The following is a 12,646-nucleotide window of genomic DNA, read 5'->3' as shown; positions in this document are numbered from 1 at the left end:
AAAGGAGGTTCCTTCAAATCTATAGAAATGAGATCTACTGAAATATTTTGATCTCCAACAAAGTTGCTAAAAAACTTTTGCAATATCTTACGTCAGTTTATTTTCTTTGATTATTTTATCAACCTGTTAACAAGTGATGCCATACAATTGCAACATTAGAAAAATTAATACAAGAAATTATTTTCCTTTAAATTTTAAGAGGTGGCACTCCCCTGTATGATAATGATCTTTTAATTTTTACGTACTTTTAACCAAAAAGGATTCAACGAAAAAGGACTAAAAGAAAAGAAAAAGAGAAAAGCTCACTAAAAACAATACAATTTACCCATCATATATTCTTCAGCAATGAATCCAAAGTTGCAACCCCAATTTTCTTTTGAAACCTATGTGGTATGCCCAAAAAAATTGATACCACTAATTAGCAGCCCGTATATAGATATAGCAATTAACTTCTAATTGACTAGGATAAAAATTACAGTTACAAATATAAAATAGCTTCAAAAAATCATTTTTTAATAAAATGAGCTTATGAGCAGGACTTTACAATATGATAAGTGTTTTTTAATACTTTATCAAACATGAGCCATTTTAGTTATATCCTTTAGCTACATCCTTCAATAGAACAACCTCTTGATATGCCAATTCTAATTTGATATTTTCCAATTCTCCTTTTGTTTCACTGGCCTTGATTTTTTGCTTCTCTCGGAGCACCCATTTGTTTATAATGTTTCCATCACTATCACATGTCAAATCAATGAAATTTGACTATTCAGTCGGTTGCTACGGTACTTTTCATTTCCTTAGCCTCTGCACCAATTACAAACATTGGCCTTTAATAGTAAGATAATCTCTAGATGCAAAAGCTACATACAGGGGATCTACAAACACCAGATTTATCCTAAAAATGAAGACTCTCTTTGATTATCCAAGTAGGTTTCCATCTCAAGCGTGGATTTATAGATTGTGACTCATTTTATCTTTACTGTTCCTTTCTCTGGGCATTTATTTTGTCAACAAGAGAACCCATCTTTGATGTAAAGAATTAATGACATCTCACTGGTGGACTTAGTCGAATTAAGATTTTCACTTCATATTCGATAGTCTTAATGATACAATGTCCAGCTTCTGGATGTTATAGCAGAGAATGTGGTCCTATACATATATTTAATGTATCTTTTATCTATCTAAGAATTAGAGGTCAATATTTTTCACTAAAAGTAGGATACACTTTTTGGGGTGTGTATGAGTTGTAAAATTATTATTAACTATTTGATAATTGAACTGGATGAAATTTACAAGATTATCATACAGCCTATCTGATTTTAAAATTTCTTGATGAGCTTCAACCTCAAGGAATATAATCTAAAATGTTAATTCAAAAAGCTGATTAGTTATTTTCCTAAATCTCTTCAATCGATGTGTAATGGACTACAAACTAAAAACATCTCAAATGAAACATTTATCAGCAAAGAAAGTATACACATTATTATTTAGCTCTGTAAAGTTTAATAGACCGTGATTCCCCTCCTGTCTGCTACTTTGATCAATAATAAGAATGTGAGGAGGTGCACCTTGTGTTTGTGCTATAGGATCAGAAACAACAGTTTGTCCTATTTGTGCTATATTTTTGTCTCCTTCTGCACTGTAGTGTCAACTGTTCCTGATGTAACTTCTGTTGGTGTTTGATGTTGACCACTAGTAGTTGTAGAGATGATGGAAGGTGGTTCTTGTGGTTTCACCTTATCTCTAACTGTGTTTTCTACTAACTTTTGTAAGTCATCCACACTTACCAAGATTGGACTTGTACATAATTTTTCTTGTAGAGTTGTTTGGTCAAGGATCTTAGTGAGATCTTCTAGAGTTAATGGGTTGATGTTCTGACATGAGGTGTCAACAACATCCTTAATTTCTATGAATTATGTAGGTGTGGCAGTAGAGTGAGGAGGACTAGGAGGTGGAAGTTATGTGTCTTGCACACTTTGATCTTCTTGCTACTCACCAGTACCCCTGTCTTCATCTTTTCCTTCCTCCTCTTCAATCTTTTTCTCTATTTCTGTCTTCTCTTCTCTCATTTTTCTTCTCTCTTCTGGCTAAGCAATAGCTTCTTCCTTGTATTCTTCTTCAAGAATATCTTCAACCTTTTTGTACAAATTCTTCCATGATACCAATTGTTGTTCTTTGTACAATTTCTTCAATTTTGTTTTGGAGAATGAAGAATGCCCTATACTTAGGTGTAAACCTAGTATTGTGCCTTTTGACTACTTTATCTATTTGCTCCTTAGTCAAATCAGACAGTATGCTTGCTAGGGTTTATTCTCTCATCTCGTTCTCCATTTTCAAACAAAAGTGACATCTGTCTTCTACAATTTTAGACAGTTCCTTTGACAATTGTCCATCTAGTTCAAGAGGAGTATACTTCAACTGTGCCATCATTCCATAAACTGATTCTTCTATTCTATTTTGTTCCTCTTTAGTGAACTTATTTAAATCAACTTTATTCATGTTACTAAAGTCTCCATTTCTAATCTTTTCACATAATGTATCAACTGAAGACTTAGGAGAATGGCTTACCTTTTCAGATTGATCTTCCTCATCAATATCAGGTTGAGCCACATATTTTCTTCTTTTCCTTGGCTCTTCTTGTGTCTTCTTGATTATTTTCTTCTTTGTAGCATCCTCCTTAGCTTTTTGTGTGGAGACCCTCATTGCAACTCTAGTTGTTGGCTTTTGGGGTGATAGCATGGTAGCTTTCTCTGGTTTGGGCTGAGCTGGAGGCTACATTGTTGCCTTTCTTTTCTTTGGCTCGGCTTGAGTTGGTGCTTCCTTGGCTTCTTCTTCCTCAGCACCTTCCTCCTTATCTTCACCTAGACCTTGAGTTAATTCTATTGGGCCTTGTTCTTGTTCATCCTCATTGTCATCATCATCTTCTTCATCTTCTTCTCCATCTTCTTCTTCTGCTGCCTCAATTCCTTTACCAAATTTCTTCTTTATTGTCTTCACCATTTTATCTTTCTTCTTAATTACAAAGGCAGTCTTTAATTCTATTTCAATCTTGGATTTAACCATATCATATGTGCCAAAAGATTTGGCAGACTTGTCTATTTCCTCTGCAAGCAAAGCAGTGATAGCTACAGATGCTTCATCCACATTTGGTTCATAACCAAATGGCCTTAGCCATCTCATCCTTGGAGTTGCTGCTTGGATATAGGTGAAATCAATATCAACTAGGAAACATATGTCATTGATGTGTTTTTCCACTAAGGAAACTGGTATTCTTACCCTTTGCTTCATGGATATCTTGAAATAGTTCAAAATAGCTTGTCATTTGGGCTTCAAAGTTATCACCCATCTGATCAATGAACTCATTGATTCATGTTATTGTAGTTTTGTTAGGGTCCCAATTCACCTTTCTTTTAGAAGGAAACTCTTCCATAACATAAAAGAACATACACATAAGAACTGAACCAAATTTGCATTGAGCACCTTTTTATCTCCTTATAGCTCCTAGGTTTTCATTTATCTGTTGCAACATAAGTTCTGATAAATCATATGTGTGATCTTTCTTTACCAGTTTGTATGCCACATCAATAGCTATGCATGGAACACTGTTCAATTGACTGGATTGGTAGAATTTATGGGCAATGAATCTAACAAAAAATTCAATGAGAGGATCCTGGATGGTGTGAATTGTCATCCCTCTTTTATTCCATTGGGCACTTGTTTTTTTCTCAATAACCTCCTTGGATTCACTACACAGGGTCTTAGTCCGATCTAGGGTTGGGAAACCCGTAACCCTATGTACTATCCCTTTTGTAATCTTAATTGGACCTATTTCCAACCATAAACATCCATTGTGGATTCTGCTTAAAATAATTTGTATCCATTCAATTTTGAATACTATAGGATAAACTAGGGCATTGGTCAAACCCTTTCTCTCAACTATCTTGTATTCATCCTTCAAAATCTTATTCTCGCACAGTTTGTCATAGGCTTGGGAAATTTCAAGATCACCTATGGTGCCAATTTTACATTTATAACACTTCCTTACATCCTGCACCATAACTACTTTGGATGGAATAATAGATAATGCACTTACAGGGTCATTTTTGTAGGCAACTTCTGGAATGGGCTTGAATTCAAGTTGTTTGACTTCATTACTGACTAGTTGTACTTCATGACTTTCCTTCCCTTTAGTGGTTCTTGACCCAGATGCCATTGTTTTCCAAACTAGGGTTTTAAAATATAAACAAGCTTTCAAACTCTATGTAGCTCGACACTTGAATGAAATACCTTTGATCGATGAGATTTATGCTTAATCGATGTTGAAAGAAGTTGAAATCTATTTGGAACACTGAATTCTCCACTATGAAGTTGCTTTTCTCTTTTCTTCTCCTTTGCTTCTGGTTCACAATGAAGAAAAGTGATTAAAATCATGATAATATACCCTATTTCCATCGCATTAAATGCTCAACTGCACACTCGACTTCTGAAGGATTTTTAACATTACTCAGCTTGCACTACATTTCCACTTCACTTGACTTCCATTGGAGTTATTTAACTCGGCATCAGTTATCAAGTCAGTCGCTAATAAGAACTCAACATCCACTAGAACTTTACTCGGCTTCCAAAGACAGCTCGGCATCCTCATTTAAAATTTTGTCTTGGCATCTTATTTCATGCTTATTTCTTCTTTTCAGTACTTCTTTGTCTTGGGACTGATGTATGATGTAACTTTGCATATCAGTCCCATACACCTCTCTTATGCTTAGTTTGATGAAGTGTGACCACTTGACCCATTGGGTGAGGTGATCCCTTCTCTTGATGTGCTGCACTCATCTTTCTTCTTCCAAGTCTTATTCATTTGTCTTCTTATTTTCTCGACATCAATCGTTTCTTTTCCTTTGTTGAATTCAATTTTTTGGTGCTTTGGACCTTGTAGGACAGTTTCTGCTGATATGACTAGTTTTCAAGCAGCTGAAACAAGTGGTTTGACTTAGCCACCTGCTATAATTCCCTTTGAAGTGTGTCCTTATATAATTTTCAGGAATATGTCCATATTCTTGACAATAATGACAACTATACCTGGTGTTATAATCCCAATGATAGTGACATTCATTCCCTTTTATTTTTGCTGGTTGATTTGATGTCCACATAGGGTTTGATCTGCATTCAAATGTTCTATGTCCATACTTCTTACAATTATGAAAATGTCCATCAAATCATTGTGTCCTTGTGACTTTGGATCTACAATCTTGTGTCATATGTCCTTGCATGTTGCACTTGTGACAGTAACTCTTGCTTTTGGGTGTGTTTAGCTAATTGATTCTTCTACTTCTGCAAACATTAGCAGTATGTCCCTTTTTATTGCAGTAATGACAAGTGGGTTTAGAATCCTTACCTTTGTCACTTTTTTGTTTAACATTCTTTGATGATTCCCCTACTTCAGTATTGTTGTGTCCAAGTCCTGATGTATCATGGGCTGATCTTGGAAATTTCATCAACTGTTCAAAGTACTTGATGGCTTTACTTGACTTGTTGAGATTCTCTGCTATTTCTTTTTCTCTGTTCAATTCATTTTGCAATTGTTTATTCTACATCCTCAAAGTAGAGATCTCAATATCTTTCACATTAAGTTCACGATGAAGGCGCAACATTTGGGCAAGTGTATCCATTTGCATGTTTGAGATCCTTGTTAATTCAATACATTTTTCTTCAAGTCTATTTGCAAGATTTCTTTTGTCATCTTCCATCATGTCTCTATCCTCAACTGCTCTTTTCTTTTGTTCAGTGATTTCACATAACATTATGGCCTGTGATTCATGTTCCATCTTGAGAGATCTTATCTCATCTGCTTGAACTTTGTTTTTCTCCATCAGTTCTTCTATTGCTACATCAAACTCTTTAGTGTCTCCATTGGAAAACATTTTTGTGGTATAAATCTCCTTGCAGTTTATATCATTTTCAACTATGGCTATATCCTTCCTTCTTTTCAAGGATTTTCTCAATTCCTCCCTGGCTTCCTCTACTTTGTGTAGAGCCAGTTGCACATCAATCACTTGATTGTCAATAATCCTCCCAAGTTTGAAGACTTCCATATTTAGATCTTTTTCTCCAAACTATTAGACTTTTCCTTGTGAGAACCTTGCTGCTCTAATACCAATTGTTGGAATGTCTTAATGGAAAGAATGCTTCTGAGAGGGGGGGTGAATCAGAAGTACTAGCTTTTGACCTTTTAGAATCAAGATCAGAGAAAGCAGATCAAGTGCCTGAATTCAGCAATCAAAGATTTTAATCCATCAAGTTTATTATACCTAATACTCTCTAGCAATTGTATTAGAAAGGAAACCATATGGAGATAGGTTAGCTTAACAGCTATTTTGTTGATCCTTTAAATAGGTGATTAAATCCTTTAACAGGGTAACACTTCATGTAAAGTGTTTGTAAATCCTTTAACCAGGTCACTATTGATACAGTGTAAAGTCTTTAATAGGGCAGACCATCAAAAGTCGTCAAACCCTTGATAACAGATTATTGAAAATGAACATGCGTGCATATCAACATTAAGCAATTATGAGAAATACATATGCATCATCACATAACACTTGAGATTTTGGTAACCCAAAAACCCTCCAGGAATAAGAAGATAAAACTAGGGTGGGGATGATACCCACAAAATCACTACAGCAATAATGTATGACCACTTTTGATGGTCTGCCCTATTAAAGACTTTACACTGTATCAATAGTGACCTAGTTAAAGGATTTACAAACACTTTACATGAAGTGTTACCCTATTAGAGGATTTAATCACCTATTTAAAGGATCAACAAAATAGCTGTTAAGCTAACCTATTGTGATGTCCTCTTCTAGCTAGAGACATCACTTTAGCTGGTGATTAGCCTATCAGAGACCCTCGTAGGCTAATAAGATTGGATAGAGGGTCACCTTGGTGTGGAGCTCCTCCAAGGACCAGAGCAGAGTACTCTTCTGGGTTGCCAGAGTTTTTTTATGATGAGTTTTCCTTTGAGTTTGGCTTGGTAAGGCTATTTTTAGCAGTTTTGGAGTTATAAAGATAGACCCCTGCTATTTTTAGAAAAAGAGTATGGTCATATGCAGTTCTATCATGTTAGCTCCCAGTCCAAACAACATTCAAAAATGTTGAGTAATAATGTAGATATTAATGTTTATTTAGTTAAAATAAACATTATTGGTTTTGAGCCTATATTGTTAAGTTATAATATATAACTTAAGTGAGGGTCATGATATCATAAAAGGGGCCATCGTTTCAATTAATTGTGGGTCCAAGCTTATGGAAAAATTAAAAGGGGTTTTCTAAGTTTTAATTTAATAACATTTTTTATGTTATTATTATATCTTTTATCCCACATTGAGTGTGGAGACTCATTCTGGAGTTGAGGAGTCCTTATAAACAAACCTTGTCTTCCTTTAAGAGCAGGTTATGAGAATTGCTTAAAAACTTTGCCTTGTGAAATTTCTTGAAGTTGTGGCAACAAGGGTTTCTACAAGTTTAAGAAGAATTCAGACTATGGAGAATGTAGTATCTTTAGAGTTGATGCAATTTGAGGGTGTGAAATATTACTTGAATTTTGCCTGTGAGTTGACTTCATTCTGGAGTCAATATTGTGTTTCAGTAGGGAAAAAGTGGATGAATCTATTTACAGGTTGGAAGGGGTTATAACAGCAGCTACAGTGCTGTGAATAGTATAGCGCTACAGTGAATTAAAAATCAAAGATTTAATATTGCGGTTTTTGATAGGCGCTGCCCAAGGAGGAAGCAACCAGCAGCGTGGTTGCGTATCAGAGACAAAAATTAGGTTTTTTCAACTATTAATGATGATGTTTTTTTTAATGTATGCTTCCAGCAATAAGTATTGTACAAACATTAGGAGCCATCTGAATAAATGAATTTGATTAGCATTATAATCAGATTTGAGTTATAATTTGAGGTAGATTAGTTTTCAATATTTGTATTTTCTTTTCATCAACTCAAAACCCCAAAAACAGCTTAAAACATTCAAAACAAACCAAAAACAATTATTACACCCAGGGAAACAAACAGTGATCAGCGTAGAGCCTATTTGGGGTTCTTACATTGGTATCAGAGCCTCATTCCTGCCATCTTGAGGGTTTGGGGAGTCATATGCAGCCACTGGAAATTGGACCACACAGGTACCATACTCGTAGGAGAGCTCTGATTGAAAGAGAACAGTTACAGGAAACAGGAAATATGGAAGAGAGGCATGATGGTAGTCCACCTAGAAACAGGAGGAATAATGATGATCAGGATACCAGAGAATTCTACCATGCTATGGTTACAGGGCAGCAGCAGATGGCACAGGCATTACAGGCACTCACTACTATGGTAGAAAGGATGAACCCACCTGTTAGAAAAAATGGGGAGCCAGGAGAACAGGGAGATAACAGGAGTGCTACAAGTAATCAGAGACCACAATGGACCCATTCTAGAATAGCTGATAGGCCTACACACCCTACATCTATTCCGGAGGAGCCAGAAGAAGCTCCAGTAGAGGAGGCGACAGGAGACCCCATATTCGCAGATGCACTCATGGCTGCAAATGATGAATGGGAATTATCAGCTCCACAGGTTCGGGAGAGGATGACCTTTGAACGCTTTGTAAATCAGAGGAGAGAGCATTACAGGTCACTCAGACAAGATAGGAGGCCTAGAGGTCAAAATAGTGAGCTGAAGAGGGCTACAGGCAAGCTTACTATGCCTACATTTGATGGGAGTGGTAAGATGACAGCTCAAGCTTGGATTCATAAGCTTGACACATTTTTGGCACTGAGGCCAATGAAAGAGATTGAAGCTATCAAATATGCCACCTTGCATTTGGAGGGAATAGCACATGATTGGTGGTACCATGGTATGGTAACACTTCAGCATAACCAAGTGACAGAATACCAGGACTTCGTGGATAGGTTGGTTGAAAGATTTGACAAAAAAGATCCAGAGATTTACTTCCGAGACTTAGCACAGCTGAAACAAACAGGCAACTTGGAGTATTTCATTGGTGAATTTCAGCGGTTGGCAGTCATGGTGCCAAACATTTCAGAGCATAGATTGATAGTTCTTTTCATTGAGGGCCTATCCGAACCACTGAGAGGTTGGATAAAGGAATTTGATCCTATTTCTTTAAAGGAAGCGATGAAAAAGGCAAGAAGTATGGAACATGCAGTCCCAACAAACAAATTTCAGTCCAAAGGAGCATATTCTAGTAAGGATAACAAACCATTTTATAAAAAACCAGAGAGGACTGATTTTAAAAATGATTCTAAAGATAAAACTCTAGCACCTTTTGACAAGGAAACATTAAACGATTTGAGGAAGAAAAAATTATGTTTCTACTGTAAGGGACCCTATGATACAAACCATGATTGTCCTCTTAGGCCAAAGGGAAAAGCTAACAGAGTTATGTGGGCATACTATGAGGAATCAGAATTAGATAATTCAGATCAGCAGTCTGATATAGAGGAAATAGATGGTGAAAAAGAGGAAGACAAGGCTGAAAACTTGTCTAAAATGGAGTCCAAGGATGGGGAAGGAGATGGGCAACTTAAGGAAGCTCGTCTCACTAGTATTAAGAAAGAAGGGTCATTCCGGATGAGAGGAGTACTTGCTGGACAGGGAGTCATAACCTTGGTTGATACAAGTGCCACTCATAATTTCATTGATGCTAGGATGGTGGAGAAGCGTGGCATACAAACAGAGGAGTTTGGGGGAATTAGAGTGAGGGTAGCGGATGGCTATGTCCTCAAATGTGATCGTAGGATCACTGGACTCCCATTGAAAGTTAATAATTATGACTTTAAGACAAATTTTTATGTTGTACCTATGGGAGATACAGATATAGTTCTTGGGATGAGTTGGTTGCACGATATTGGTGAGTTCACTCTTAACCTCAAGGAGATGGAGATGAGGTTTAAAGTGAATGGGAAGACACATATTCTTAAAGCAATCAGGGACAGTAATCTCAGGATGGTCTCTTTTCGTAGAATGGCTAGATTGATTCGACATGATCAGGTAGAGTGGGCAGCAGAGTGCATGTTGATGCCATCACAGGAGGGACAACATAAGATTGAATATCCTCCTGATATTCAGGAGCTTAGAGTTAAACACTCTAAGGTGTTCAGTGACATTCCACCAGGTAGACCACCAGACAGAGGTATTGAGCACATCATTGAGTTAGAGGAGGGGGCTAAGCCCATCATGATTACACCTTACAAGCATCTGAAGAGGTTGAAGGATGAAATTGAGAAAACCATGAAGGAGTTACTTGCTATGGGCCACATTAGACCAAGTAAGTCTCCTTTTTCTTCTTCAGTGGTGTTAGTAAAGAAGAAGGATGGGACATTGAGGATGTGCATTGATTACAGAGTGCTTAATAGGAAGACGATTAAAAATAGATACCCCATTCCCAGGATCGATGAGTTGATAGATGAGCTTCATGGAGCTTGCTTCTTCTCAAAGATAGATTTGAGATTAGGTTATCACCAGATCAAAGTTAGAGAGCAGGATATTGAGAAGACAGCCTTTAGATGTCGTTGTGGCCATTTTGAGTTTGTAGTTATGCCATTTGGGCTAACTAATGCACCTGCTACTTTTCAGGCAACAATGAATAGGGTTTTCCATCCTCAGTTGAGGAGATTTGTACTTGTCTTCTTCGATGATATCTTGGTATATAGTAGGTCTTGGGAGGAGCACTTGGTTCACCTGGACACGGTGCTGGGTATATTGGACAGAGAATCCTTGTATGCAAAGGAGTCGAAGTGTGATTTGGGCATGACAGAGTTGTTGTACTTGGGTCACATCATCAGTGTAGAGGGCGTGTGCATGGATCCTGAAAAGATTCGTGCCATTGTGGAGTGGCCTTCACTGGTGAACCTTACACAGTTGAGGGGCTTTCTAGGACTATGTGGTTTCTACAGAAGGTTTGTGGATGGATATTCCAGGCATGCGGCACCCTTGACAGATTTGATGAGAAAGGGAGCTTTCTTGTGGACTCTTGAAGCACAAGAGTGTTTTGAGAAATTTAAGGGGTTGATGACTTCTTGTCCAGTATTAGCATTACCAGATTTCAGCAAACCTTTTGAGCTACATTGTGATGCTTTTGGAGAGGGCATTGGAGCGGTGCTTATGTAGGAGAAGCACCCTATTGCTTATGAGAGCAAGAAATTGAGAGGGCCAGAGCGGAGCTTCAGCATATATGATAAGGAGATGTTAGCCATTATGCATGCTTTGGCCAAATTTAGGCAATATTTGGTAGGTAGCAAATTTTGTATCAAAACCGACCATAATAGCCTAAGACACTTTTTGGGGCAGCGAGATCTCAATGATAGGCAGCAAAAGTGGGTGAGCAAGTTACAGTCCTATGACTTTGACATTACATATTTTAAGGGGACACAGAATGTAGTTAGTGATGCCTTATCACGTAGGCCCCATTTGAGCTTACTGACAGACATAACGGAGGATTGGAGACACTTGATCCTTGTAGAGTATGCAAAGGACACTTGGGCAGCTGGATTCATAGATGGGAATATTCAGGATAGAAGATACACCCTTGTGAATGAGCTCATCATTTACAAAGGACGAATATTCTTGGTCCCAGGATCAGTAGTGAGGAGGGTGGTTTTGAAATCTTTTCATGATTCACCTATGGTAGGACATCCTGGTTTCTACAAGACATACCGACAGATTAGAGAGCGATTCACATGGAAAGGGCTCAAAGCAGAGGTACTTCAATATGTTAGGGAGTGTCCCACTTGCCAGCAGAATAAGCAAGAACACTCCTATCTAGTCGGTTTACTTCAACCACTTCCGATTCCTGATAGGAAGTGGGAGTGTTTGTCTATGGACTTCATCACAGGACTGCCTAGAGCCCAAGGCAGAGACTGCATATATGTGGTTGTGGATCGCCTTACGAAGTTTGCACACTTCTTTCCGATCACTGCTACATACACTGCTACACAGGTGGCAGAGTTGTTCTTCAAAGAGATATTCAGATTACATGGCTTACCTCGGAGCATTGTAAGTGACAGAGACAGTAGGTTTATGAGTCACTTTTGGCAGGAGCTATTTAGGTTGTGTGCGACAGAGCTCACTCTGAGTACTAGCTACCACCCTCAGACAGATGGTTAAACAGAGATAGTAAACAAATGGGTGGAGGGATATCTCAAAAATTATATAGTAGGGCAACAGAGGGCATGGGTAAAGTGGATTTACCTTTGTGAGTATTGCTACAATACCACTTATCACATGTCTATTCAGATGTCACCCTTTATGGCCCTGTATGGGTATGAGGCACCCAATTTTATGGATCTGCTTTTGAGTGACAGTAGAGTGCCCAGTGCAGGTGATTTGTTATAGGAGAGTTAAGACCTTGTTAAGACTCTCAAGGATAATCTAACTAAGGCACAAAATCAGCAAAAGCAGTATGCAGATCAGAAGAGGACTGAGCGAACTTTTGAGGTTGGAGACATGGTGTATCTTATGTTGCAGCCTTACTGTCAATCCACTCTCAAGAAGAGTGGTGCCGAGAAACTCAAGCCATGATACTATGGTCCATTTAGGATTATCAGGAAAGTGGGAGAGGTGGCTTATGAGTTAG

Source organism: Cupressus sempervirens, chromosome 7 (genome assembly GCF_028749045.1).
Source record: "Cupressus sempervirens isolate cs-2001-9-10 chromosome 7, ASM2874904v1, whole genome shotgun sequence".
NCBI classification, from domain to species: Eukaryota; Viridiplantae; Streptophyta; class Pinopsida; order Cupressales; family Cupressaceae; genus Cupressus; species Cupressus sempervirens.
The sequence above is the reverse complement of the archived record's forward strand: the minus strand, read 5'-3'. Positions refer to the sequence as shown.